The sequence below is a fragment of the Arvicanthis niloticus genome, chromosome 23 (genome assembly GCF_011762505.2).
Source record: "Arvicanthis niloticus isolate mArvNil1 chromosome 23, mArvNil1.pat.X, whole genome shotgun sequence".
Lineage (NCBI taxonomy): Eukaryota > Metazoa > Chordata > Mammalia > Rodentia > Muridae > Arvicanthis > Arvicanthis niloticus.
In genome coordinates, this window is record NC_133430.1 from 35,504,924 (window position 1) to 35,532,856 (window position 27,933).

At 45.2% G+C, this 27,933-nt stretch overlaps 2 long non-coding RNA genes across 2 annotated transcripts; one reads left to right on the forward strand and one right to left on the reverse strand.

Annotated features, from left to right (window-relative positions):
• Positions 1 to 11: 11 nt before the first annotated feature.
• On the forward strand, positions 12 to 3,860 carry LOC143437034 (uncharacterized). Its single transcript, XR_013106737.1, has 2 exons — positions 12 to 856; positions 1,190 to 3,860. It is a non-coding gene; the product is annotated as an uncharacterized LOC143437034 (long non-coding RNA).
• Positions 3,040 to 27,923, reverse strand: LOC143437033 (uncharacterized). Its single transcript, XR_013106736.1, has 5 exons — positions 27,203 to 27,923; positions 21,102 to 21,233; positions 19,720 to 19,828; positions 18,347 to 18,554; positions 3,040 to 5,127 (listed from the first exon to the last, which is right to left on the reverse strand). It is a non-coding gene; the product is annotated as an uncharacterized LOC143437033 (long non-coding RNA).
• Between the last annotated feature and the right edge of the window lie 10 nt (positions 27,924 to 27,933).

The window sequence follows — 27,933 nt, forward strand, 5'->3', positions numbered from 1 at the left end:
GCACGCACGCAACAAGCGCAGGCGTCGCGCCGCAGCGACCGCCCCGAGGAGTCACGCGCACGCGCCTCTGACCTTATCTGACACGCCCCCGGCGGGGAGGGGGGCGGGGAGGGAAACCTTAAAGAGACAGTCGCTCGGACTGCTCTGGCTGTAATACCCACTCTAGTTAGCCTCTTTCCTAGAACGCCCTCCGGTTCTTTTACTGTTACTGTTTGGTCATTATTTGGATGTTTTAATTACCGTCATTTGCAAAGAAGTATACTGTTGTTTAAGAGCCTCTTCCACACACGTTGCCCATTTAGGTCTTGAATCGCTTGCCTGACCTATCTCTGAAGCAGGTTATTACCTCCCTATTAGGCCGTACTCTAGGTTAAGGTGTGTAACTTAACTACCTCAAAAGTGCCCCGAGGGGGTTAGGTGGGTGTGGAAATGTAGATCAGGCCGTTTTGATTCTATAAAGCTGGAGTGGGCTTCGGGGAATCTTTTTAATGGATGTCCCTGAGTGCTATTTCTGCACACTCTAAAGCACCTGGAAGATCTTAAATTGAGGAAACTGACATTCCAGGGAGGGCTGGGGAACCCAGAGCTGCAGGCATGGCTCCTAGCTTTACTCTGCTTCTGGGTTTCCTTGAATGGCTTTCAAGCACATCTTAAGTGAATAAATCGAGCGCTGGCCACTGCATTCATTTAACAGTGATGTCTCACTACGGGCCATATGATAGTGGAAACTGTGTCTCTTTGTGCCTAGGTCTTTGTACTTGTCCTGTCTCAGAGGTGCTCTTCTTTTTCTTTTGCCAGATGCCCTTTGAACAAAGTTACACCTCAGGGCCTTTCACCTAGAAAGCTTCCGATAAAGGTACTATGAATTATCGCCACAACAAGACATCCATCCTCTAGAGCACTGGTTCTCAACCTTAATGCTGTGACCCCCCAATACAGTTCCTCATGTTGTGGTGACTCCCAACCATAAAATTTTTTTTGTTGCTACTTTATAACTGTAATTTTGGTTCTATTATGAATTATAATGTAAAGATGTGTAATTTTTGATCTTAGGCGCCCCCTGTGAAAGGGCCATTTCAACCCCTTTCAGGGTCCCAACTCACAGGTAGAGAACCACTCTAGAAAGCTCTCCCCTTGGGCCTAGGAGAAACCCCTGATGCTTTTCTACCTTTTTCCTTTCTTCCTTTAGGAAAAATAAACACCTGGCATCCTGTCCACTAACCCAGTCTGAGGGAGCTGCACCTACCCAGACCACTAAGGGGTTGAAAAACATCAGCCTGGCAGGATCTGGACAGTCTGTAATTCCAGCAGTAGGGAAAGAGGCTGAGGCAGGAGGATTCCAAATACAAGGCTAGCCTCAGCTACAAAGCAAAATCCTGTCTCAGAAAAAGAAGAGATGAGAAATACTGCAGGACCAGATCATAGCTTACTAAAACTTGTGGTCCTAGCAGGAAGACCCAAGAGACAAGAGAGAAGAAACAGGGAAAGATTAAAGAACCTGGGCCACGCAAACAAAAGGATGGATGGAAAAAAAAAAAAAAAAAAGAAGAAGCAAAGGAAGAAAGTGGGTATGTGGACAGGTTATGTCTTCCGAGAGGACAGCTGAGTCTCCAACCGTGCGTGGCAAAGTTTGGCCACTAACAGGGAACTTCATGGACCACTTGCCACAGTTCACAATGTGAACCCGTATCATTACTCACTACCTACCAGAGTTCACCAACTGAGAACTAAGTCCTCCAGCACAGATTGTGTCCAGGGCTCTCCACAGGCTGGCGGGAATCCAATCACATCACTCCTCTGAACAATTGACACCTAAGCCTCCCCACCCTGCTGGCAGATCTCTAACAAGCTACCACCTGCCACACCTCTGAGACCTCACCATCTGCTCCCCTACCTGGAGTGACCTCTCCCATTCACCCTTCCTCACTGGGCTGTGCTTCTGCCCCTCTGGGGTGCTCTGCTTTACCTTCACGCCCACACTTACTTCCCTTTGCTTCCCTCCTTCCTACCCCTCCTAGCATGCTTCCAATACTTCCTATAGATCTAAGCCAAAGATCTTATATCCTGCCTTGCTCTGCTCTCCTGCCAAATGGTACTCCCTGGCTTAGCGTAAGTGTTGTGGTTTGGTTTGGGTTTAGGTTTTTGTGGATGATGAGATATCCCAAGATGGAGGTTAAGAATGATCTGTGCCCCCGCCTATGCTCATGCAAGCAACCCCACTTAAATGAAGTACGACACCCCCTCAAATAGTTATGAAAATAGGAGAGAGACTTGCTGATAAGAAGAAAGGGTTTGGTGGCTGGGGATGAGAAGATGATGGGCTGGGAAATATGATCAAAGTATATCATTCATATATATACATATATACATATCATTGCAAAGGAATAATTAAGAATAATTTGAATTTACAGGAGTCTTAAATGCATAAGAAAAACATTGATTTAAGGAAGAGACTTTTTTTTTAATGGTGTTAGGAAATCAAACCTAGGCTTTTTTTTTTTTTTCTCTCCCCCAAGATAGAGTTTCTCTGGCTCTCCTGAAACTCACTCTGTAGAGTGGGCTGGCTTTGAACACACACACACACACAGACACACACACACACATCTGCCTGCCTCTATCTCCACCCCCACCCCAGAGTTGCCCCTCCACTACTGCCTGGCTACTGTCTTTATGCATATTAGTAAGCATTTCACCTCTGAGCTATATCCTTGGTCTCCTGGCATTGTTTTTGTTTTGGTGTGAAGCAGAGTCTATGTAGTCCAGGCTAGCCTTGAACTGAAAATCTTCACAACTACCTTCTGAGAGATAGGACTAATATGCTACCCTATCCTGCCAGTTTTACAGATCATTCAGGAAAGGTACTAGCTACCAAGCCTGACGACCTGAGTTTGGTCTTCTAGACACATATGGAGGAAGAGGAAAACTGACTTCCTCAAATTTTTCTCTGACTTCCACCTGTGTGTGGTGGTAGATACACACACGCACACGCACACGCACACGCACACGCACACTAAATAAACAGATATATAAATATACATCTTAAAAATCTTAAAATATATTTTAATGTAGTAGCTTTTTTTGTGTTAGACAGCTCACCAGCAATTCACAACTTAAATGTCCATTTAACATATACAATTAGGTCTTCTTAAAATATATTTACACTATTGTATAACCATTACCTCAGTCAATTTTAGAACATTTTTCTGGATCCCGAAAAGATGGTTAGGATGGAAGCCGGCGCTCACAAGCCGGCTAAAGCCTGCTGACTACCCTGAGCTACAACCGTGGTCTCCAAAACAAACTGTAATCCTCCACTATCTAGGCAACCTAATAGCTATGCCAGAGAGGTTGGGCTGACCCCAGAGAGAAGTAGAAAAGCCAACCATTGCTGTTTGTCACTGACTAAGGGGATTCCTGATGTGTGACACTCCCAGCCCTATAGTTAGGACACTCTTGAGCAAAGCAGGTACATTGCTCAGTTCCTCAGGAAAGAGCCCAGAGGCAAGGTATTCCTTTCTTTCCTGTGCATCCAGCCAGCAGTGTGTGGACCTTAACACCTTGCAGGCAGGCACAGCGAAGCCTAGCTCTTTGGGAGAGGCGGGGAGTGGGGCTCAGAATAAGTGTGTGGCATCATTGTTGCTATGGTTATGACATATAACAGCTGTAATGATAGCTACTATTTATAGGGTACCTACTATGTGCCAGGTACTTACTCGGTAGGAAGTTCATCCTTGTAACTTCTAATTCGGGTAACAATCTTCCAAGTCTAACATCATTTTACCAGGAAGTTTCAACCTATCAAAAACCACATAGCAGGTATGTTGCAAAACCAGAATTTGTTCTTGTTTCTCTGTACCAAAGGTGGTTTAAAAAAAAAAAAAAAAAAAAAAAAAAAAAAAGCATGCAGCCTCTCCTACCTCTAGCAAAAGCAAAAGATGGTCCTTTTGTGTCTGTTAATTTTGTGTCTGTTCATCTCTCTCAAGGGCTGCTTTACACAGCAGCTCATTGTATCCACACAGCATTCCCCCCAAAAATGAGGAGCCATGAGCAAGGAAGCTAAAGGAAGGGGGCAGATGACTGGCTCATTTCACTCACACGGGCCTTAGTTCCAGTTTCATGTTTCAATTCAAAATGCCTAGGGTAGCCTTCACAGTCCAAGAAAAGAAACCTACTTGAGGTCAAGGGAAGTAGACTACTCAGTTCCCAAAGAAAGCAGAAGTGCGTAGGGGTGGAATGTGGGGCTCCACCAGCCTGAGCTGAAGGGCAATTCCTATCCAACGGAGGGAGCTTTGGGTACGTGAGCTGGTACTGCTTGCTGCAGCTGGATGGGAGCTTGTGAGAGCCAGATCTTTTTCAGTCTGAAGCCAGCCTGGTCTATACAGGAAGTTCCAGAACAGATGGGGCTACAAAGAGAAGCTCTGTCTCAATCAATCAATCAATCAATCAATCAATCAAATTAAAATTTTTTAAAGAAAGAAAATGCACACCAGAGTCTGCCTGGCCAGTTGGTGTGGACCATGCCCACTCCTGATTTTCTAGGCACTAAAACGATTAACCACATTTTTATTTCTAACACAGATCAGGTAATCTGGGTAAAAGTGTTGGACCCATTTTTCAGGCAAGAGAGAGCCAAGATAGAAAGCATCCATGTAAGAAAGAAAGGAGAAAGCCAGGTGGGAAAGGGAGACAAGGGTTCAAATATGAGAGGCCATTTGTTGTCTCCCCAGGTGGCCCAGGTGGTTACCCAGTGGGAGGAAAATGCCAGTTCCTTTCACAGGCACACACCAGGGCTGGTCACCGGAGCTGAGCAGGGACTCAGAGAGATAGCCCACCTGGAAGGAGGAGGGGACAGGGAGCAACTGATGGCCTGAGCTACAACCAACCCACAGACCTCACCCACACTGCTTTCGGTCTTATGACACAACTGTCCTGGGTGACTCTTCCTCCCCCAGGTTGCTTGGTGGCTCATTTTCCTGTGACTTAATGGAAAGAAGAGAGGGCTGTAGGATTGGTTCAGCAGGTTCTGAGGTGCCAGTGGATGGAAGAATGGAGTCGTCTCCTCCTTCAGATTGTCAGAGTTGTGAATCCCTGAGAGTTGCCACACAGAGGGATCACATGCACAGTGTCCTATGTTCAATCCCCAGAAGCAAAATAAAATAAAATATAAAAAATAATCAAATTTCCAATTTCAAGTTTTTTTGTTAAACAAAATTAACTATATACAGAAAATTTAATTAAACTGTGACGTTGATGTGACACTCAGAATACCACTTCTTAATTACACTGTACCATTTCTCTCTGCTTTCAAGTTTATCTACATTTGTTCTCTCTCTATGTTGGGAATACTAATACAGTAGTATTATGGCATCTCTTGCCAAGCCCATATCCAACAGCATCACACTGACAGCTTCAAATTAAGGTGGAAGCATCTACAGGAGAAACTGGGCAAGGCCTATCTTTCAGCTCCCACCTCAGCATGCATTATGAAGCATTTCCATCTGAAATATCAAATATATACATCCAACAAGAAAAGATATTCAACCGTTTCTAATACTTGTACCCACAGATGTGAGTGAACATAGATGAACAACAGAGGAGGTGGATGCAGCTTGGGTGGCCCAGGATTAGCCAAACTCACCGGCAAAGCCAATAGAGTGAATAAGGTGGGGAGCAGGTAGATTACCCAAGAAGTTGTCAGCCAGACCCTCGACACTTTACATATAACTGGAAAGGCGGGTCCACAGACCAGGCAGATGTTTGACTTGACATTGGGTCAATTGACCTCTACCTTTCTCCCAATAAAGTTAGATCCTAAATTATGGAAGATGAGGTCTGAGAGGAAGCAGGTGACCTCTAGTGGTAAGGAAAATACTGGTCGCGGCCTTCCAGCCTCCTGACAGAATTCTCAAGCCCTCTCCTTAAACAGAGCACACCCAAAGACTCCAGAACATGACAGCAGGAACGATTCTTATGGCACAGACAAACAGACCATGAGCACAAGTACTTCTTCAAACCAGAGGGCCTCAAGCGTCATTTCAGAAGCTTTACCTCTTAAGAGAGCAAGAATCTAATGATGCCCTTACTACCATGGACTGTAACAGAATCTGCCTACAGAGCATTATTGAAAGAAATACAGAAATGCATGTGTGCATTCTCTAAGAGACATATTCAAGAATGATTATAGCAACATTTTTCATAGTAGAAAAACAAAACAGAAAAGAACAACCCCAATGTTCACCAATGGTGGAGTGAATCAATTGGTTGTAGCATGTCCAGTGGATAGAAACAAGTTATGAATGGATCTCATAACTAGAATCAAAACTGGAAGGAGCCAGACATGGAAATGGATGCACTGTGGGTTTTGTTGTAAATCAAAAAAATCGTAAATGAGACTAAGATAAAAGGAAAGTCAGTTTAGGTTGCAGAATAGATTTGCACATCTGTAACGTGGGTTCAGTTCAGAAGCCAGGTGAGGTTCCAGGTAAGATAAGCAGGGCTGAGGTTTGCACAACAGAGAGAGCATTCTTCAAGGATGATAAGGAGAATGGAGATAAGTTCAGTGCTGGGAACTGGGGCTGTTAAGTCCTTTGGAATGTCCAGGTCAAGAGGCAAACCAGTTAATCTAGTGTCTACAAAATATTGTCAGATTCCAGAAAATTTCTTCTGACCAATTCAGTTCCCCCAGTGTGAGTCTTTATGACAGTTTATTTCTGCCATAAAAAAAAAAAAATCTCTTTGATTTAGGCTGGGGTTTTTGCTCTGTTTTGGGTTTGTTTTGTTTGTTTGTTTTTCTGTTCTTGAGTCATTTGTGACAAAATGCTATTTATACCAAGTGTAGAGACAGGCAAAATTCACTAATAGTGTTAGAAGTCAGTATGGCAGTTGCCTTCAGGGGATGTTTTGATTAGATTGGACAACCAGGACAATGAAAATATTGATACGTGATCTCACTATGTAGCTCAGGCTAGCTTGGAACTTGTGATCCTCCTTCCTCAGCTTCCCAAATGCTGGCATTATATGTTGCACCACCACTCCAGCCTTTTGCTCAAAGGCCATCAACATGTAAAGTGTGTGCTCTACCATTGAGCTACACATCTCAGCCCTGTTTTGACTCTTCATCTGGGTGCTAATTACATGAGCATGTTCATTTTGGGGAAGTCCATAAATATACACACTTAGTGAGGTGATGGTGGGTCACGCCTTCAATCCCAGCACTCAGGAGGCAGAGACAGGTGAATCTCTGAGTTTGAGGTCAACCTGATCTGCACAGTGAGTTCCAAGACAGCCAGGGCTACACAGAGAAACCATGACTGGAGAAATAAACAAAAATCCATATGCTTTTTGAACCAGATGTGCTGATAAACATCTGTAATATCAGCAACTCAGGGGGCTGAGGCAGAAGGGATTTTGCCAAGAGCTTGAGGTCAGCCCATGCTACATTTGAGCCCCTTCCTCAATCCCTCCAATCCATCCCCCCAAAAGTATATAGTCTACAAAAAAAAGTTCACTGTTCCAACTAATAATTGAGAAGAGAAAGATCCAGCTGTCTGAATTATGGACACAGCAATCACTGATATAATGTGGCTATGTGGCTTTGTGACATACATGCGTTGGGCATTGTCACCACTGGCTTCCTTGACTTCTGAAATGGTGAGCTCTTTAGTACAGTGCTTTAAAATACAGCATGCTCTTTGGGCATTTCACATTAGGTCATTGTTTGGACCAAGTGTCTTCACTGATAAAAATCAAAATGGAGACACTTGGGCCAAAGCCCCAAGTCATTAATCCAAGACTAAACTATTTGTTTAACATTCCAAGAAACCAAGATTAAAGAGTTAGCCAAATTTCACAAACAGGCCAGTTTCAGTCAGCATGATAACAATGTTGCCTCTACCTCAGTCTGTGCAAATAGCAACAGGAATCCTCAACAAACTTAATGTTAAACAGTTTTTTTCTCTCCATCTCCCTGTCTCTGACATAAAAGGATTTTAAAATGGTAGGTCTGCTTTTTGTTGTTTCTGCTTCCTTTAGATGGTCCCTATCTCTAAAACCAACTTGTTCTGCTGAACCCCACAGAGCATTTACTCTATTTTATGGAATGAAGTGTGCCCCAGTCGTAAAACTAAAAACACAGTCCATTAAGATCTACAAGTGAAAATGTTGTGGTTTTGTTGTTTGATACATGATGGCTATATTTCTAATCATAACAGGATTTTTTTTGCTTATAACATGAAAAGGCTGGCTGCATATCTATAATTCCAGCATTTGGGTAGAGGCAGGTATGAAATGAGGTAGAGGTTGAAATGGTTCAACTTGGGTTGCATAACAATACCCTGTTACAGGATATTTGATCATATTGTGACCCCTGAGATTGTGTTATTTACTGGGGGGGGGGAGGGGGACTGTTTCTAGCTGTGGTATGGCTCAGCCCTTAGTACACACCTTTAATCCTAAACAAAGGCGAAGTTAGTTTGTAGAAGGAAGCACCCATGTTTGAAAGTGATGTCTAATTAAGTGGCAGACAAAGTGAGGAATCAGAGAAAGATTTGACAGAATAGGATCTGCCCAACTCTCATGAGAAGAGAGGGAGAAGGAAGCTACCTAAGAAAGAATAGCACAGAGGTAGGAAAGAGGAGGCAGTTTTACCAGGAGAGTTTTACAGAAACAGGTTGAAGAGAGAACAAGCTAGACACAGGTGAAGACAGAATGAGCCAGAGAATGAGAAGGAGCCAGAAGGTTAGAACAGATTGACAAAGTTAGTATGAGGCCGGCCAAGCAGAGGAATTCAGGAGAGGCAGGGAGAGAGGAGCCAGACTGAAACAGCTTGGGGAGGAGTTTGAGCCAGAACAGCTGAGTTGAACCAGCCAACCATAGTTCAGAAAGAATAATAAAAGATGAACTTATTCAGCAGCAAATCTCAGAGGCTAAAAACATTCTAGGCCCAAATTGCACAGAGCCTAGAAAGTTCTAGGACTAGGCCTAGGTTAGCAGATGGAGGTTTATTGCCTCTGAGACAACAATCGCAGAGGAGAATAAAAGTTACTTTAACAATACCCTGTTCTCAGTAAAATAAAAATGAAATGTGGGCATGCCTGTAGGTATCTATGCGACACAGGCTGTTCCTGTACAATGCAGAGATAGCCTGTCTCCTGCAGACTGACCCAGGGCTCTCTCATCTGAAATGGAGCTGGTGGCAGAATATACTGGGTATGACTAAGTGGAGATGAAATGACTTCATTTCATTAAAGCTAAAACCAGAGCCTGGCCAGCACACAGTAAGCAAAACATAAATGCTTGTTATTATTTGTTTTGCCCTGGACCCCACTTGCTAAACCCAAAGGTATCCTTCTCATCAACAACCTACAACACTCTGCTAGGTGTCCAAACAGCCTACTGTGATCAGGCTTTAAATATATCAGGGGGTGGAACAGCAAGGAGTAGCACCTTTCATGCATTTGTATGTAAGAATGCTGGGGTGTGCTGGTACTAGGCCTATTGCTCAAGGCACTGAGTAGGGCAACAGCTAAACAACAGAATATAGCCCAGTATAACAGATTGTGCCTCAGAACTTCCCACAGAAGGGTTGGATACGCTTTGTGGTTTGCTGTTTGTTTAGACTCTTAGTTGCAGTAAGAGAAAATCGAAGGTTTCACATTTTTAGAATCGACTTTTTCTACCTCTCATTTAAAAGGGGGGGAGGGGAGGGGAGAGTTTGAATTCTATCATCAGGAGCCTCCCCTTGTTACCACCCCTATCTGACTTTCATCTGGACCCTGAAGCTTGGAGCCAATGTCACAGGTCTATCTGATGACAGTTATGGGACCTTGAGGAAAACCGAAAGCTTCTGGACGGAGCTGATAAGTGAGCCTTGAGTGCTGCATGGGAGGCAGATAAAGTGGGCCATGTGTTCAGAGACCAGTGCTATGAAGTCAGGCACATGCCCAGGGTCTAATCCCTCACCGCCAGTCTGCTGCAGCATGGGCATCCTGCCAACAAGCAACTATGAGACAGGACAGAGCCTGAAAGTTTGCAGATGGCCCTAGCCCTCTCTGCTTCTCTGCATGCTTGCTTGACAGCAAAGCACATTTAAAATCCAAAGAGCAGGACTGAGAAGCTATGAGACATGGCTTACAGTGTCCTTGCATCTGGGCATGCCTACCCCATGCCTGGGAGGACCTTAGGAGATGAGCAAAAAATAAGGAACATGGCATAGTATGGTCCTTAGGGTCTGATGGTTAGTTAATAGCAGCTGTCAACTTGGCAGGATCGGGGAGACAGACCTTGAGCATGCCTATGAGGGAGTTTCTAGATTTGGTTAATTGAGGTGGGTAAATCCACCCTAAATTTAGGAGGCGCTGTCTGTTGGCTGGGGTCTTGTACTAAATGTTGTGGAGAAAGAGAGCTCAGTATTCCTGACTGCAGATGTGATGTGACCAGCTGCTTCACGCCTTCAAAACTTCCCTGCCATGATGGACTGTACCTTCCAACTGTGAGCCAGATCAAACTCAACATTGTGAGAAGTAACATCCCCTGTGGGGATGGCCTGCCGCAGTATCATTTAAAGGACTGAAAAGAGAGCCCCACATTATCTAGAGATTGGCATCCCCTAGCTTGCTTCTCAAGCTTTGGTGTACACACAGATCACCCAGGGATCATGTTAAAATGCAGATTCTGAGGGGACCTGGGATGGCACCCTCAGGTCCGTATCTCAAACAACTTGCCATGCAGGCTGCACTCCGTGGTACCCTAGAGCAGGGTTCCTAACTACAACACTGCTGGCATTTTGGATGTGTTGAGCCACCTCCCATGGGAGTAAATTTATTTCTTCATACATGTGGGTTTCATGGCGCCCAGCTGTAGAATGCTTAGTCTCATTCTTATCCTTGGCTATTACTTGAGCTGCCTTGGAATCTACTCTGTAGATCAGTCTGATCTTGATCCTTCTGGGTGCTTCGATCACTGGACTGCCCCACCATGCCCTGTGCGGATTTGTTTGCTTGTTTGTTTGGTTTTTGTTTTTTTTTTTTTTTTTCAAGCCAGGGTCCCTGTGTAGCCCTGACTGTCCTGGAACTCACTCGGTAGACCAGGCTGGCCTCAAACTGAGAGATCTGCTTGTCTCTGCCTCCCAACTGCTAGGATTAAAGGCCTGTGCCACCACTACCTATCAAGTGTGGAATTCTTAAAATCTAAACTTTGGCTTCCTTAGCATAGAGATTTGAAAGCCTGAGACAGAGCTGACTGTGTAATTTGCAAGGCATAATGCAAAATAAAAACACGGTGTATTTATTCAAAGAACAAGAAATAGGTGCTACTGCCTGTACTGGATCACAAAATTTGGCCTTTAGAAGTATTTACTCCTTATGAAATAGCATAGTTTTGAAGGTGCAGATCACTGCGCTGGCTGGATTCAGCCATGGATGTAGGCTTACATATGATGACATTTGAAAGTTTCTTCTCACAGTTTCTGTAGCCTGTAAAAGTCACACAAGAAACTAAAAGTAGCTTCAGCTTTGATGTATAATTTAAAACACCCATTTATGCACTCTTGCTGTGGCTTCAATTACAAGAAAAATTAATTTTAAAATTGTCTTGTTAATAACTGGTTTAATGAGAGCTTCCATGAAACTCCATCTACTGAATGCAATGACATTTAAATTCAATTTCTCCTCCTTGAACCTGATATATTATTTATACAGCCAGGGACAGAGAAGCATACTTCCCATCGGAGATCCCAGCACCTCCCTCTTGGGTAGCTTCTTCTCTCTCCTGTGGTTGCTGCTATTGTCTCTACATGTGCCACCAAGCCAGGGCTAGTAGTTCTAAAGACTGTCTTGGACATAGAGGGCGTGGTGGCACATACCTGTAACCCTAGCACTGAGGAAAACAGGCAGAGGATTGATGCAAACCCAAGGCCATCCAGTCAGGTACAGTAAGTTCCAGGACAGCCAAGGTCACATGGTGAGACTTTGTTTTAAACAAACAAGCAGAGACTGTCTCAAACATAGAAGTGCCTATAGGGCCATCAGGCTCTGAGTCTTTTCTTACATATGCAGTCACCAGATGTCTTAGCTCTGCTCACAGTCAGGCTGCAGGGACTGACTAGATTTCTCAGAACAAACACAAGTTCAAAGATAACTCTTTGTCAAGAGTTGAAGCATGTTGGGTGTGGGGCACATGTCTTTATTCCCAGCACTCTAGAGGGAGAGGCAGGCAGATGTCTGTGACTTCAAGGCCAGTCTGGTCAATATATAGTGACCTTCAGGCCAGCCAAGGCTACACAAGTGAGATCCTATCTTAAAATAGATAAATAAAAAGAATCATTTCTGGCTGAAGAAAGATGGTTCAGGGTTTAAGGACACTTGCTGCTTTTCCAGAGAACCCGAGACTGGTTCTCAGCACCTACATAGGCAACTAGCTCATAAACACCTATAACTCTAGTTCTAGGAGACCTAATGTTTTCTTTTGGCCTCCAAAAGTATCCACACACACACACACACACACACACACACATAGTATACACACACACACACACACACACACACACACACACGCATGAATGCACGCACGAGCACATACACATGCGTGCACACACACATAAACACACTTAAAAATAAATAAAAACTTGAATCATGCATAGCAGAGTGTAACCCCAACACTCAGAAGACAGAGGTAGGAGAAAGGGAAGCTGGAGGCCAGCCTGGGCTATGTAGTGAGACAAGGCCCTAAAGTGAAAATGTTGAGAATTTCAAGGTGGAGAGAATTAAAGCTAGACAGAGCTCTTCCAAACACGCCCAGGTACTAGCCATTTCTAGTAATGATAGCAGTACATGACACAGGATTCTGTGAGAGAAATCAATGCAAAAGTCTGTAAGAGGTGGTGGGAGGCATAGAGAAAGGGGGACAGGAAGACAGTAAGGGCTGGTCAGGGTGGGTTTCCAGATCAACATAGGTATCTCCTATGCAGACCCATGACGACTGCATCCTGTGCATCCATCCTGACAAGGTCAGAAAGCCCCGCCATCGCCAAAAGTCTGTCCTTACGAATTGCCGCTTCCTGTGATACACGAGCAGTGGCCCACTAATTCTATTCATGTGATCATTTGTTTTGTACTCTTTCTGGACAGTTTGAAAGGGCTCCCTGGGATTCCTATTCCTCAGGTAATTGCAAGGGCTTCCCCAGAAGTGCCTGACATCTGACCTTTCTTCTCTACCTCTGCATAGTGTCTTCCAGTCTTTGTTCCCCCGATCTCTGGATCATGCTGGCCACCCACCCAGCAATATCTGCTCCAGCAGTTTAATTTAAAAAGCTTCCCCCTCCAAACTCTCTGCCTGGCATTCCTCCAGCCCCTGTGGCAAAGGGCCACGATGGCTTAACCAGGCAATGGCTTTGTTCAGTCTACGGAGCAGCTTTGATCTCTGTGGTGCTGGGGAGAGACAAGAATGAAGAAAGAGATGCAGAGTTAAAAGGAAGGCCTGCGTGTACATGCCCTGGATCCAGCCTTTCTACCCAGCACCTGACGGCTCTATGCAGCTCAAGGAGACAACAGGTGTGATTTACACATCTAACTTGGAGACTGACCCTCAGGCAGAGTTCTTTGTCAGTTCCAAACAATAAACTGTGGAATTTGGAGTTCAAGAAGGTGTCTCTAGAATGCACTTGATGTCTTTGGGAATTAGGGAGTGTCTAGGAATTTATCTTTCCACGTAGTTTATGGTGTGTTTAAATATTTGGGGATCAGATTAACAAAGACAGGATTTCTGCCTGGGTTTCTTTGTGAGTTATTCAACAATATGACTCTATACTATACCTTTGAGCACAAGGCTTTTGTGACAAGCTATGGCTTGGATACTATACTCAAAACCAAGTGATTTTGGCTAGGGGTGTGGCTCTCTGGTAGAACACTTGCCTTGTATATGCAAGACTCTGAGTTTAATCCTAAGCACCCAAACAAAACCACAGAAGTAATCTGAGGGCCAGCGAGGTGGGTAAAGATACTGACCACCAAGACTGGTGACCTGAGTTCACATCCCCAAACCCACATGGCAGGAGAAGAAACTGATTTTTTACAAATTGTCCTCTGAGCTCCACATAGGAGGTCATGTGCATGCATTGCTATAGTCTGGTTAGAGTGTGTGTGTGTGTGTGTGTGTGCGTGTGTGTGTGTGTGTGTGTGTGTGTGTGTACATATGTACGTGTTTCCCTATTCATCCACAAAGGACAGCCATCCATCACAGATCTTGTCTGTGATTGCTAGCCATTCTCTGATCTGCCTGTCTAATGAAAAATAAGAAAATGCAAGCAGCTTAAATGCCTAGCTTGCTCCTGGTGACTTCTTCCCACTCTTTTGAAATTTACAGACTATTGGCCTTGGCCACACCCAGAATTGATCTCGGGTTTATTCTTCACGCTTAGCTAATGGCCCAGCAATGGAGCACCTCTGTGCCTCACCCTATAGGAGGGCTACACCTGAGCAAGAAGGCCAGAGCTCGGGCTGAGGAGTGTCACATGATGTGTAGAGAAAAGACATCACTCTACATAAGGACTAGGCATGTAGCTTGGTGGTAAAGCATTTATCTAGCATGTACATGGCCCTGAGTTCAATTCCTAGCACTTCAAGAAACAAATGGAGGGCTGGAGAGATGGCTAAGCAGTTAAGAGCACTTGCTGCTCTTGCAGGAGACCTAGGTTCAATTTCCAGGTCTCAGAGGATCCAATGTCCTCTCATAACCTCTGTGAGCACCAGGCATGCATGTAGTGCATAGACATACACAAAAGCCAAATAGCTGTACACACAGTTAAAACAAATGGAGTTGGCTTAGTCAAGTGTGTGGCACAAATCAATGATCCATGCTGCGATGCATAGCTTGGCCCAGGGCGTGTGTGGCACCATTAGAAGGTATGACCTTGTAGTAGATGTGGCTTTGTTGGAGCAGGTGTGTCACTGGGGGCATGGGATTTAAGACCTTTGTCCTAGTTGCCTGGAAGGAAGTCTCCTCCTGTTTGCCTTTGGAACAAGGTGTAGAACTCTCAGCTCCTCCTGCACCATATCTGCCTGGATGCTGCCATGTTTCCACCTTGATGACAATGGACTGAACCTCTGAACCTGTAAGCCAGCCCCAATTAAATGTTGTCCTTTAGAAGAGTTGCCTTGGCCATGGTGTCTGTTCACAGCAGTAAAACTCTAACTGAGACACATGTGTTAGGAGGCAGAGCCTGAAAGATTACAAGTTTAATGTGAAGTCTGGGCAACACAGAACACTGTCCAAAAAAGTATCTAAGATTCTGTCCTTTAGAGACAGTTTGTCTGTATACACCTCTAAATAGCAAGTGCACTTGAAGTGGACACATTTCTCTGATGTCATCTTTAAAGAGACTCTTGCCTGCATCCATTTGAGAAGCTGGCCAGAGGGCATGGGCTAGATTTGGGAGGAAGTGAGGCTTGGGTAGAACTTCATGGCTGTTTTTGGCACAAGCACTAGCTCTCCGCAAATTGATGGGAAAATAGGAAACAGAAAGATGCTAGGTGTGGTGGTTTGAATGAGAATGCTTCCTGCTCCACCCCAGAAATCATAAATGTGAATACTTGGCCCAGCAGGGAGTGGCACTATTTGAAAGGCTTAGAAGGTGTAGCCTGGTTGGAGTAGGTGTGAGTACTAGGTTGGCCTAATGTTACATGTACTTTAATGCTAATATTGAGCTTCCAAGACTAGATGCCCCAGAGATAAGAGATTCTGCATGTAAGACTCCAGTGATCCTGTCTCCAAGTTATCTGTGATTGGTAAACAAAGATGCCAACAGCCAATAGCTGGACATGAGTGGGGTTTAGGTTTTGACGGCTAGGGGTCAGAAGAAAACTATGAGGAGAAGAATAGTGCAGGAGGAGGAAGGAGAAGCCATCATGGATTAGGAGTCAAGAGAACAGGGCCCTGAGGGCTGCCCAAGTAAAGAGCGACCCAAAGGAGACATAGTAAGTAATAACTCTGGATTATCAATAGGAACATAGAGAGTAGTGCCTGCTCAGCTCTTGAGTTAGTTAAGGCTTACTGTAACTATAAAGGCTTTGTGTTTGGTTTTCACCTGGGAACTTAAATAGCTAAGGTGGGGTAGAAACGTAGGGCCCGGATTAAATACTTTCTACAATGGGTGTGTTCTTGTTGGAAGAATTGTGTCACTGGGGTGGGCTTCGAGGTTTCAAAAAGCCCATTCCAAGATGTAGAACTCTCAGCTCCTTCTCCAGCACCATGTCTACCTGCACGCTGCCATGCTTCCCGCCATGATGATAACAGACTAAAGCTCTGAAACTGTAAGCCAGCTCCTATTAAGTCCTCTTCTTTACAAGAGTTGCCTTGGTCATGGTGTTTCTTCACAGCACTAGGTCACTGACCAAATCGGAAGTGTTCTCTTCCTCCCACACTAAGTAGCTGTCTCAGATTCATACAGTCTCCAGTGCCCACACTGGGCTAGGTCCTCTTGGCTTTCCCTCTCATAGCCCACACTCTTCCTCCACAGAAATGGCAGTTCTGTCTGTTACAATGCATTCCTGCCTTTCCCTGCCCCTCGGCCACAAATCACCGCCAGCTCCCTGGCTAAGTCTGTCTGTTCATCACAGAGTCCCAGGCCTGGCCCTAGGCCTGTACACAGGCACTTAAATACACTTTCCCTTCAAAGATGAAATCATTTCCCCCTACATCAAATAAGACCTATGTGAAGGAAATCAGTACTTACTGCATACCTGCCATACACCAAGAGACTGGCAATTTGACATGATTTTCATAGTCACTCTGCAAAGCAGATATAACTCCTGTTTTTAAGACAATGCAACTTCAAGATGGCAAGATATTAAGTAGCTTGCCACACTCATGAGAGAGAAGGAAGGAAGGAGAGAAGGAAGGAGAGAAGGAAGGAAGGGAATAAGGAAGAAAAAATAGGAAAAGAAGAAAGATTAAGTGTTATGCACCAATAATCTCAGTACTTGGAGGTTAAGGTAGAAGAATCATAAATTCCAGGCCATATTGGGCTACATGACAAGATTCCACACACATACACACATTACACAATACACACACATATAATACACATATAACATATACTACACACACAACAGAACAAATACAACACACATACAAAACATAACACACCCACATTATACACACACAGCACACACACAATATACATACAACACACTACACACAAAACAAACACAACACATAACACATGCAACAGAACAAACGTAGCACAACACAACACACAATACACAAAACACACTTAATACACCCACATTACACACACACACACACACACACACACACACACACACACACACACAGCCGTATATGCTGTCCTAAAGCCATGCTATGTCAAACTCCTTAGCTTTGGTAGAGTCAGGTGTCTTGACAACCTCTCCTCTCCTCAGTGCTGGTGAGAGTATCAATGGCTGCTTCCCTGCTCACCTCTCTGAGAAAAGGAGGGAGGCAGCGAGAAATGGGACCGAGTTGTTAGCAAATATTTGCTTTACAAACCTTTTCTTGAATATGTCAAACATAAGACCTGGGAACAAAAGGACATAAAACACAGGGCCTTCCCTCTCAAAGGTCATTTTCCAGTTCTTGACTTGGATAAGAAAAATAGCTACAGCTAAACTAACATTATGGAAGTGTAGGTGGATTTGTGTTTGTGTGTGTGTGCACGCGCATGTACACATACTTGTTTGCTTGGATTTTTCTCTAATAAAACATTAGGCCTGTAAGCTCAGTAATTTGGATGACAGCAGCTGGAGGATTAGGAGTCCAGGCCAGCTGGGGTTACATAGAAAGTTGCAGTCCAGCTTGGGTTATATAGTAAGACTCTGCCTTAAAACAAAACAAAACAAAACAACCTCCAAAAAAATCAAAAAAAAAAAAAAAAAAAAAAAAAAAAATAAAAAAAAAAAAGAAAGAAAGAAAGAAAGAAAGAAAGAAAAATGACAGGGCTGGAGAGATGGCTCAGAGGTTAAGAGCACTGACTGTTCTTCCAGAGGTCCTGAGTTCAATTCCCAGCAACCACATGGTAGCTCACAACCATCTGTAATGAGATCTGATGCACTCTTCTGGTGTGTCTGAAGACAGCTACAGTGTACTCACATATGTAAAATAAATAAATCTTAAAAAAAGAAAAAAATGACATTAAATTTTATATATTGTGGCTCACCCAAACACTGCATAGTGCGGAGGTGCCCATCCCAAACTGAAGACCTAGTCAATGAATACCCCACTGGGATAACATCTGAGGTGTCAGCTCCACAGTTGGCAGGAACAGGTATTGTCATCGAGCCCCCTTATGAAACTGATCTTTGGGTATGGTCCTCACCCTTGGAGTGAAGGATCTGGTCTGGTGTCAGGCTTGCTTGGAATGTCGCTATGGAGGATCCAGTCTCACTATGCGCTGATGAACAGAGGACTGGCGCCACCTGGCGGTATGAGTGCAGAGCGCTCATTGAGTTCCCAGTCTCAGATTAGTCCTGGGTCCAGTTAACCCAGCTCTCTGTCCAGAGAAATCCTCTCATTTCCAACAGCAACTGGAAAAATAAAAGTAGATTTTCCCAAATGGAGCAGAGGAACGGAGACTCCAGTTAGAGATATCTTTTTTGGGGGGGTTTTTTCGAGACAGGGTTTCTCTGCGTAGCCCTGGCCGTCCTGGAACTCACTCTGTAGACCAGGCTGGCCTCGAACTCAGAAATCCGCCTGTCTCTGCCTCCCAAGTGCTGGGATTAAAGGCGTGTGCCACCACTACCCAGCAGAGACGTGGTTTATAAGTACAAAGAAACTCACCAAAAGAAGGTTGGAAAGTTTGGATTTTCTCATCATTTAGTTCAAATTCAGTTAATAGTAATAACTGCCTTTCATTATTTTGCCAGATACATGGTATTTTGTGTTACATATTTCATCTCACTTAATCCTCAGGTAACAACCATGTGAGATCCATTATAGCCTTCTCCACCTTTTTAAAAGATGGACAGTCAAGTGCTGGGGAGATGGCTCAGTGGTTGCTCTTCCTAAGAGCCAGGGGTTCAAGACCCAGCATCAACATAGCACTTCTCAATTGTGTGTAACTCCAGTTCCATACACCACCTTCTGGTCCATTCAAGCACTAGGCATGGACATACCCTCAGGCAAAACATCCATACACATCAAAACAAAACTATTAAAGGGCAAGCAAAGTTTATTGACAAAATAAAGAGACATTCTGTGGTAATCAAATGGCTACTCAGAGAGGTTAAGTAATTTCCTTGAGGAATTACAGAATCAAGACACCGAGAGACCGGGATTTGAACTTGGTTATAGACTCTGAAGCACATAGACTTATCCGTAAGCAATCCGATGTGTATGGCCACCCAACACATTGAAAGTGGAACTCACTGACCTTGCCTTTCAGCCTTCATTCCCAATCTGAGTGAAGGCCCCATCTCCCCTCTACCCCAACTCAGTCTCTGTTCTTCAGTCCAGGAACCTAGGGAGTTTTAAGCACCCCCAGAGTCACTCAGCAAATGTGTGTGTTGTCTCTCATGTACACTTTTTGTTTTTTTTTTCTTCATTCCTGAAGGCTGGACCCAGGACCTCATACACAGTTGGCAAGTGCTCCACCACTGAGCTACATCCCCAGCCTCTCACGTACGCTTTAGATGTTCCCTCTGCTCTCCACCCTCACTGCCGCTACCTCAGTTCAGGCCTGCCCGTGCTTACCCAATTAGATGTCCACCCAGCCGTGTGGTTGATTCTCCCACCGCAGTCTCCATGGTAAAAGGCTCTGCCACTGCTGTCCCAGAGGTTGGCACCCAGGAGACACTCAAATCTGAATGGCCGAAGGTAGCCAGAAGTCAGGCTTTCCATTTTACCAATGTTCTGTTGAGTTGTAACATTCATATTTATTAAATCCCTAGACCCCTATGCCTTCATGAGGGACTGAAGCCAGAGCTTTTCAAAAGACTGTGGGTTACAATGGAATCGTGATTGAGGCTCTACTTCCATAGGACTGGTGTTCTGATAAGTGAGGGTGGGGTAAATCAGTAAAGCGCTTGCCATAGTAAGCATTAAGGACCTGAGTTTGGGCCTCAGAGCCCATCTTTTACAAGCTGGGCATGGTGATGAGTTCAGAGTTAAAGAAGTGAAAACAAGGAAACTGGGGCTTGCTGTCCAGACAGTCTATCCTTCTTGACAAGTTCCAGGCCAGCTAGATAACCTGCAGCCAACAAACAACAACACTGGGCTCGCTGTAATGTTACCTCTAGGTCTCCTTGCTGACGGCTCTACGATGCAGGCATTTTTAAAAACTGCATGTGGTGTGTTTGATACATGTATACATGTATGTAGGTGCAGGTGCATGCATGCTATGGCACACGTGGAATTCAGAAGACAACCTCGGGTGTTGGTCTTTGCCCTCTGTGTTTCGAGGGCATGTTTGAGAGGCAGTCTCTTGCTGCTCGATGCTGTGTGAGCCATGCTAGCTGACTCAAAAAGCTTCCAGGGATTGTCTTGTCTCTGCCTCCCACCTCGCCATAGGAATGCCGGGGATCACAGGCACAGGCGGCTGTGTCCAGCTTGATACGGGTTCTGAAGATATGAACTCAGATCCTCATGCTCACCTGGCAAGCCATTTGACTGCTCAGCCATGCTCCAGCCCAGGCATGCTGGCTTCTGTTCCCCCACAGGACATGAACATCACCTACTTCATACCTTCAATGCTTCAGATTAACCAAAGCAGATTAATAGCTCAAAATATTTTGATGCAGCCTGTTGCACAACACACATAACAGGCAGGAACACTACTCAGATTCCATTTCTTCTGCATGATACACAGAGCAGAAAGGACACATTACTAAACAGTCTTGACCCAAAACAGAGGAGGCCCTGTCTACCCTGCAGGGTAGCGTGGAAGTCCTTGTCATTGCCATAGCACGCTGGGATGGACAGTGCTGGCCTTTGAGTGGTTCTTTTTCTATTGGCAACGTTCCCCTTCCTAACTTCTGTGTTGATCAGCAATGCTCCCTCTAGGTCTCCTTGCTGTAAGCTCCATAATGTAGGCATTTTAAAACTGCATGTGCTGTGTTTGGTATGTGTGTACTCACATGTAGGTGCAGGTGCATGCACGCCATGGCACACGTGTGGAATTCAGAAGACAACCTCGGGCGTCGGCCTTTGCCCTCCATATTGCTTGAGACAGAGTTTCTTGCTGTTCGCTGCTGTTTGAATCATGCTAGCTGAAGAGAACAGAAGAAGAGACATTGATGCTATTTTGAGTAGCATATTACTCACCAAAGTATAAAATAAAACATGTTCTCTTGCCAAATATTTCCTGTACCCATTGATTTACATCTAAAATTTCTTCTTAATGCTTTAATCTCAAAAAAAATTAGGAATGGTGATACTTTAATCGTAATTCTCTAGACCCGCTTGGAAGACAGAATGCCATAGTAATTTAAACAGGGGAGTTTAATTTAAAGAGTCATCAAGCTAAGCTAAGCTAAGAAAAGAAGAGAAAAGAAAAGGAAAGGAAAGGAATGCACATGCACATGCACATGCACATGCACATGCACATGCACATGCACATGCACATGCACATAAAGGTCTAAAATCTTCCTCAGCCTCGGGTGCTCAGGGAAGGACACTAGAGGGGAAAATCCTGCCTTGAGATCATGGTTCAGGCCTTCTTGGAGAAGGTGAGGTTGCAATCTGAGACAGCAAAAATGTCTGCCTGATTCAAGTCGTCCCACAGTTGTTGAACAAGGAGGAAACCATCTTCAAAACTGCAGGTGAATGAGGCTGGAGAGGAGGAGTCAGGACACCAGGGCAAGGCACGAGGTCTCAGGCAGACAGCGTCTACCTAAGGAGGGCAAAGGAAGGTGGTCCTCAAACCCAGGCATCACTAAAGGACTTTTCTGGGGGCTCAGTTGAAGGGCAGTGCCACAGGCTGTATCACAAGCCAGGTAGCAAAAATAGGAAAGGGGGGCTGGAGAGATGGCTCAGCAGTTAAGAGCCCTGACAGCTCTTCCAGAGGTCCTGAGTTCAATTCCCAGCAACCATATGGTGGCTCCCAACTATCTGTAATGGGATCCGATGCCCTCTTCTGGTGTGTCTGAAGATAGTTACAGTGTACTCATATGTATAAAAAGTAAATAAATAAATACATCTTTAAAAAAAAAAATAAAGAATAGGAAAGGGCCAGCATCCAGGAAGAACCAGGAGAGGCCTCTTTGCACCACCCCACCAGCACCTCCCTCTTCTGGTGAGCCTCCACTTGAGGCCCATCGTCTAGTGGGAAGTACTTAGTCTGTTTTGCCAGGACAGGTGCTGTGAGGTGGATTTGGAGCGGTCAGCTGATGACTGACACAAGCTGTTATCAGCCATTAGAACAGTTCTACAGGAGTCCGCTAACAAGCAGTAAAAGCTTTGTGAGTCACACTGTCTCTGTCAGAACTATTGATGTTGGCCACGGTTGTACAAAAGCAGCGCAGACAATACGTAAGCAAATGAGCGTGGCTGTGCTCCAGAGAAACCTGGTTTACAAAAACTGGGGTTGGCACAGAACTAGCCAGTTACTGATGTGGAACCTCCGAATGTGGAAAAATAAACAAGACAAAAACCTCTTCTCGAAAAGAGGGGCAGATTTTGAGGGGGAACAGAGCTAGCGAGCAGAAGAGGGAGGCCCAACAAGAGGAACTTAGGGGTTTTGTTGGTTGCTTGCTTCTAAGCTAGGATCCCACAGTCTCAGATCCTTAAGCCTCCTGCCTCAACCTCCTGAGTTCTGGGCTTATGAACACACCTGGCAATAAACAAAATTTAAATGAAGACAATACTGTGCATACTGAATTTCCCTGTGATGGACATCAGCCCTTCACCTCTGTGTAATCCCAGCACTGCGAAGTCAGGAGGATGAAGAGTTCTAGGGTAACTCTCAGCCAATTCAAGGCTAATTTGGAATGTATTTGTGTGTGTGTGTGTGTGTGTGTGTGTGTGTGTGTGTGTGTGTGTGTGCATGTGTGTGTGTGCATGTGTGTGTGTACTCTATTAGTTTGACCATATCTAGTTTATCAAAATTATCAAAATAAATGACACCACTGCTCACTGAAAATGTTTGCTTTTACACTTTGCATATAGTCTTTCTAGCTCTGTGCGATGATTCAAGGGGAATCCTTTCCTTTGTAAAGAGGAAAGCCCAGGCATGCATTCGTTGACTTGCCCACTCCACTCATCACTTCCTGAATCTACATCTCTCCAGATACAGAGTTTAAAGTGGAAGTACAAATCATGGCATTCAGGATTAGAAGAGCCTGGTCCAAGTCCCAGCCCTACCTCTTACTAGCCATGTGGCCATCTGCTTCTTTTCTATCTTATGCTGCATATCCTATAAAGCCTTCTGTGGACTTTACTGCACGGATGTTTGTTGAGCAAACATCCTTGAACAATAGAGACAGTGGCTCCCTCCAGGTCAGAGGGAGGACTTCTTTGCCAATCAGGATAACTAAAACAATGCCTCCCTTGGGACACAACAAGACCATGCTTGCTATTAGCTCTTGTTAGTATCTCTTCACATTGCTATGGCCAAATATCTGATACAAGTGACTTAGGGGGAGATATTTATTGATTCCTGGTTTAAAAGGGGTATGGTTCATCGTGGTAGAAGACATGGTGACTGGTCACACTGTGTCCATAGTAAGGAAGCAGAGGATACAGATAAGGGTGTTGCTGCTTAGCCCATATTCCCTTTCCCTGTTTCTTTTTGAGACAACAGGGTCTTTATAATTCAGCACAGGCTTGTCTCCAAGTCAATATGGAGCTTAGGATAATCTTGATTTTTCTGATCTTTTTGCCTCCACCTCTTGAGTGCTGGGGTTACAGGTATGTACTTCCATGTGGGGCTTTATACGGTGATGAAAATCAAGTCCAGGACTTTGTACACGCCGGATAAGTATTTTAACAATGGAGCCACACCACTGCCTCTCACTGCCTTCTTTCATTCAGTCCAGGACCCCAGACCATAGAATGCTGCTCTCATATTCAGGCTGGGTCTTCCCTCCCCAGCTAAAGCTAGGAATGACCTTATAGACACACCTAGAGGTTTATCTCTAGGTGATTCTAAATCCAGTCAAGTTGATATGCAAATTAAGCATCACAGCCCTCTTAAAAAATGCCTGACCCGTAATAACATAAGCCCACTTTATGTGTACTATCCACCTGATCCCACTCTGATCAAGAAAACGAACCCCATGTTCTCTCTGTAAATGAGTAACAAAGTCCTTTGTTTCTGGCCCAGGGTTATCATCAGGTCCTCTACCAGCTCTACGCACCACGGGGCTAACTTGCTAGCTTGTGAACATCTTAAAGTTCAAACCCTACAACGCCTAACATCATCGACCAAGAGTCGCACCAATACCAGCCTCTTTCTCCACCACCACTGCTCTGTGGTATCTGCTCCCGGGACAGCATGCTTGGATTTTTGCCAGTGTCACCCAGGCTGATGACTGTTAGTTTCTTTGGACATTTGATTCCAGAAGAAACCCACTTGGACTTCTGTAGCCTTTAGTACTTGATGCACATTCTTCTGAGTGCTCTCCTCATACAGAAAGCACAACCTCCTTCCATTCCTTATTGATCTCATGCATGGGTCTGCTTGGTCTTTGAAATCCTATCAGAGATATCCTGTTATCAATCCATCTTTCTTCTCTGCGTGTTCTCGAACATATTACTCATTTTAAGAATTGTCTTGGACTGGAGATATGGCTCAGTGGTTAAGAGCTCTTCCAGAGGTCCTGAGTTCAATTCCTAGCAACCACATGGTGGCTCACAACACCCTCTTCTGGTGTGTCTGAAGACAGTGACAGTGTACGTACGTACATACATACATACATACATACATGAAATAAATTTTTGAAAAAAATTGTCTTAGTAGGGGGTTTCTATTGCTGTGATGGAATACCATGACCAAAAGCAATTTGGGATAGAAAGATTTTATTTCTGCTTACAGCTCTACATCACAGTTTTATCAATGAAGTAAGTCAGGGCAGGAACTCAAGGTAAGAGAAGATGCAAAGGCCTTGGAGGGCTGCTGCTGACTGGCTTGCTCCAAAAGGCTTACTCAGCCCGCTTTCTTATACACCCCAGGATCACCTGGTCAGAGGTGAAACCACCCACAATGGGCAGGCACACCCACATTAATCGATAATTAAGAAAACGCTATACAGTCTTGCCCACAGAGCAGTCTGTGGGGTGCATTTTCTCAGCTGAGGTTACCTCTTCTTAAATGATTCTGACTGTGTCAAGTTGACAGGAAATTAGCCAGCACAGGAACCTTACATAGATGGTGACATCCACCATCTAGTTCAAGTCCAGACCTCTAATAAAACTTAACCAGCCACCTGTTGAATGGTCCTGGTCTACATTCAACTGATGGAGAGGGGCAAGTGCCCAAAACTGGCATTCCATACCAGCTAATCTTCCTTTTCTGTGACACAAACACACACACACACACACGAGAGAGAGAGAGAGAGAGAGAGAGAGAGAGAGAGAGAGAGAGAGAGAGAGAAAGAGAGCGAGAAAGAGAGAGAGAGAGAGAGGAGAGAGAGAAAGAAACATCTCACCATTCCAGGCAGCCATCTTTGATCCTTCACTTCACACAGGAGCCAAGCATCGAGTGTTGTTCCTTCCACTGTATTTATAAAACTCACACTCGTCCCTTCCTACTACAACTCCCTTTCTGGTTCCAACACTTGCTGTGTTGGGTAACTGCAGTGCCGCCCTAACTGCTTCCTTAGTCTCTTGGGCCTTGCCCTGTTGGTGCTAGAGTTTTATTCCTAAAAAGTCTGTCTGTGGCATTTCCTTGTTCAAAACCTTCACTTTCAAAAACAAAACAAAAACGTTACTTTCCCCTCACGGTTTCCTTTGTTTGGGGGATTTTGTTTGCTTGTTCAGTTTTTCTATGTAGCCCCGGCTGTCCTGGAACTCTGTAGCTCAGGCTGGCCTGGAATTCACAGAGATGCACCTGCCTCTGCCTCCTGAGTGCCCGGATCAAAGGCATGTGCCACGCCCACCAGCCGACCAGCCTGCCTTTCGTATTCTTTAGCATCAGAGTTCACCACACTCTAATGCTACATCTCCTCCACTCCTTGCAGGATTCTAATCTGGGATGTCTTGGGTCACTTCTGCTCACGATGGAAGAGGTGTCATCCAACAGCACTCATTTCATGACACCGATCAGATTCATTATATGACACTAGCAACTGAGAAGTAGCATCCACTGGTCACTTGCGTTCTGCTGTCTCAAACCCATGTGTTTTTGTCGTCTGTTTTTAGTTATTTATGTTAGCAAACAAGGTAATGGCATCTTCATAATGTGTCACCATACTTTGTTTTCATACGTTTCCCCATCTTAGATTTCCTTAAATAATAAAATCACAATTTGGACAAAGTGCCCTATTTCAACCTAATTACTTGCTGACTTGTTGGTTGGCTTCTTAAGATCCCTTTGAGAAATATACTGAGTGACCCCTTCATTTTACCCGCCTAAGGTGCCCGAAGACTAGGTTTCTGGTGATAATTGCTATGTTCACATCTCTCTGCATAGGTGTATTACGTATGTATGCATGCATACATTTATATGCATACATAAATATGCAGTTACTGTATTTTTAATTGCTTTGTCGTCCTCCAAGCAAACAAATGAATACCCTGAAGTGGCCACCAGGAGGCGCCAGGAGCAGCGAGAGACCTGCGGTACCTTGGCGGTAGAGGTGGAGATGGATGCAGAGGCGAGAGGGAAGAACCCAGCTTCCTTTTTTAAGAATCAGTGTGAGCAAGGGAACACAGCCACGTTATTTTAAGGAGACTTTGTCGCACTTCCCCTCCCCCGGGTAGGTATCGTCTGGGATGTGTGCACCCTGTTCGTAATCTCCCATGGAGAGACGCTGGCTGCTGCAGCCGGCAGTAACCCGACCCCGCCGGCTCAGGGACTGAAGAGGCGCCGGGAGAGCAGCGAGAGGTGAACAAAAGCCCTCGGCAAGGGGGCCGGAGCCCGGACCTGGGGTAAGTGAACCCGCTCGGAGACCTAGCAGCTCCCAGTATGGAGCGGCAGGGTTTAAGGCGCTCTAAGAGCCCACTCCCCTGAGATGCGGTGCGGGAACTGGTGGGCATCAGGGGCTGGTGTCTGAGTCCACCATACTGGGGTTGATGGTACCTTTAACTGCACATTCAGCCTTGGAGATCGGGTGCATCTGGGAGGATTCAGGTGCTCTGTGCATCCTGGGCAAACACCGGGTGGGGGCTGGAGGAAGAGGCAGGCAGAGCTCCCAGCAAGCCCCGCTGGAGAAAGAATCCATCACTCCATTCGGAGTAGCCTTTGGAGACTCTCCTCAGCCCTTCCACCTCCCAGGGGCCCTGAGGCCCGGGTCCTTTTGGCAGAGAGAAATCAACCATAAACTTCTTCCTAGGCAACTGGGGCCCTCGCAGCAATGCACTTTGGCATGCACAGGCCTCTTCCCCTTTTGTGTTCTTGCAAAGCTGCATCCCAGCAGCCCGCCTAAGCTACAAACAAATAGCTAATCCTCTCGGGAATCCTCCAGCGCCTCCCTCGCTGGCTGCAGCCTTCCTTGCGCTTCAATCTTTGCAGGAAGGGGATGCATCTAGCGGGCCTCACGCCAATGTGGTCTCCTGAAAGGCCCTGCATTCTAGGACTGAGGGAGGCTGAGGCTGCTGTCTGAGGCCCAGCGTCCCCCTCACCCCAACTGCCCCGCCTGAGTTTTCGGGGCATCAGTTTTAGGATTTACGTTCCATCAGGCCTCTGAGCCTAATCTGAAATCCGATTAAGTTGGGAGGGGTAAATATGGCTGAAGAGGGAGAAACAGCTCACAGATACTCTATGTCCCCCCGCCCCCCTGTCATCTCAGGGACTCCAACAAAGGACGAGGT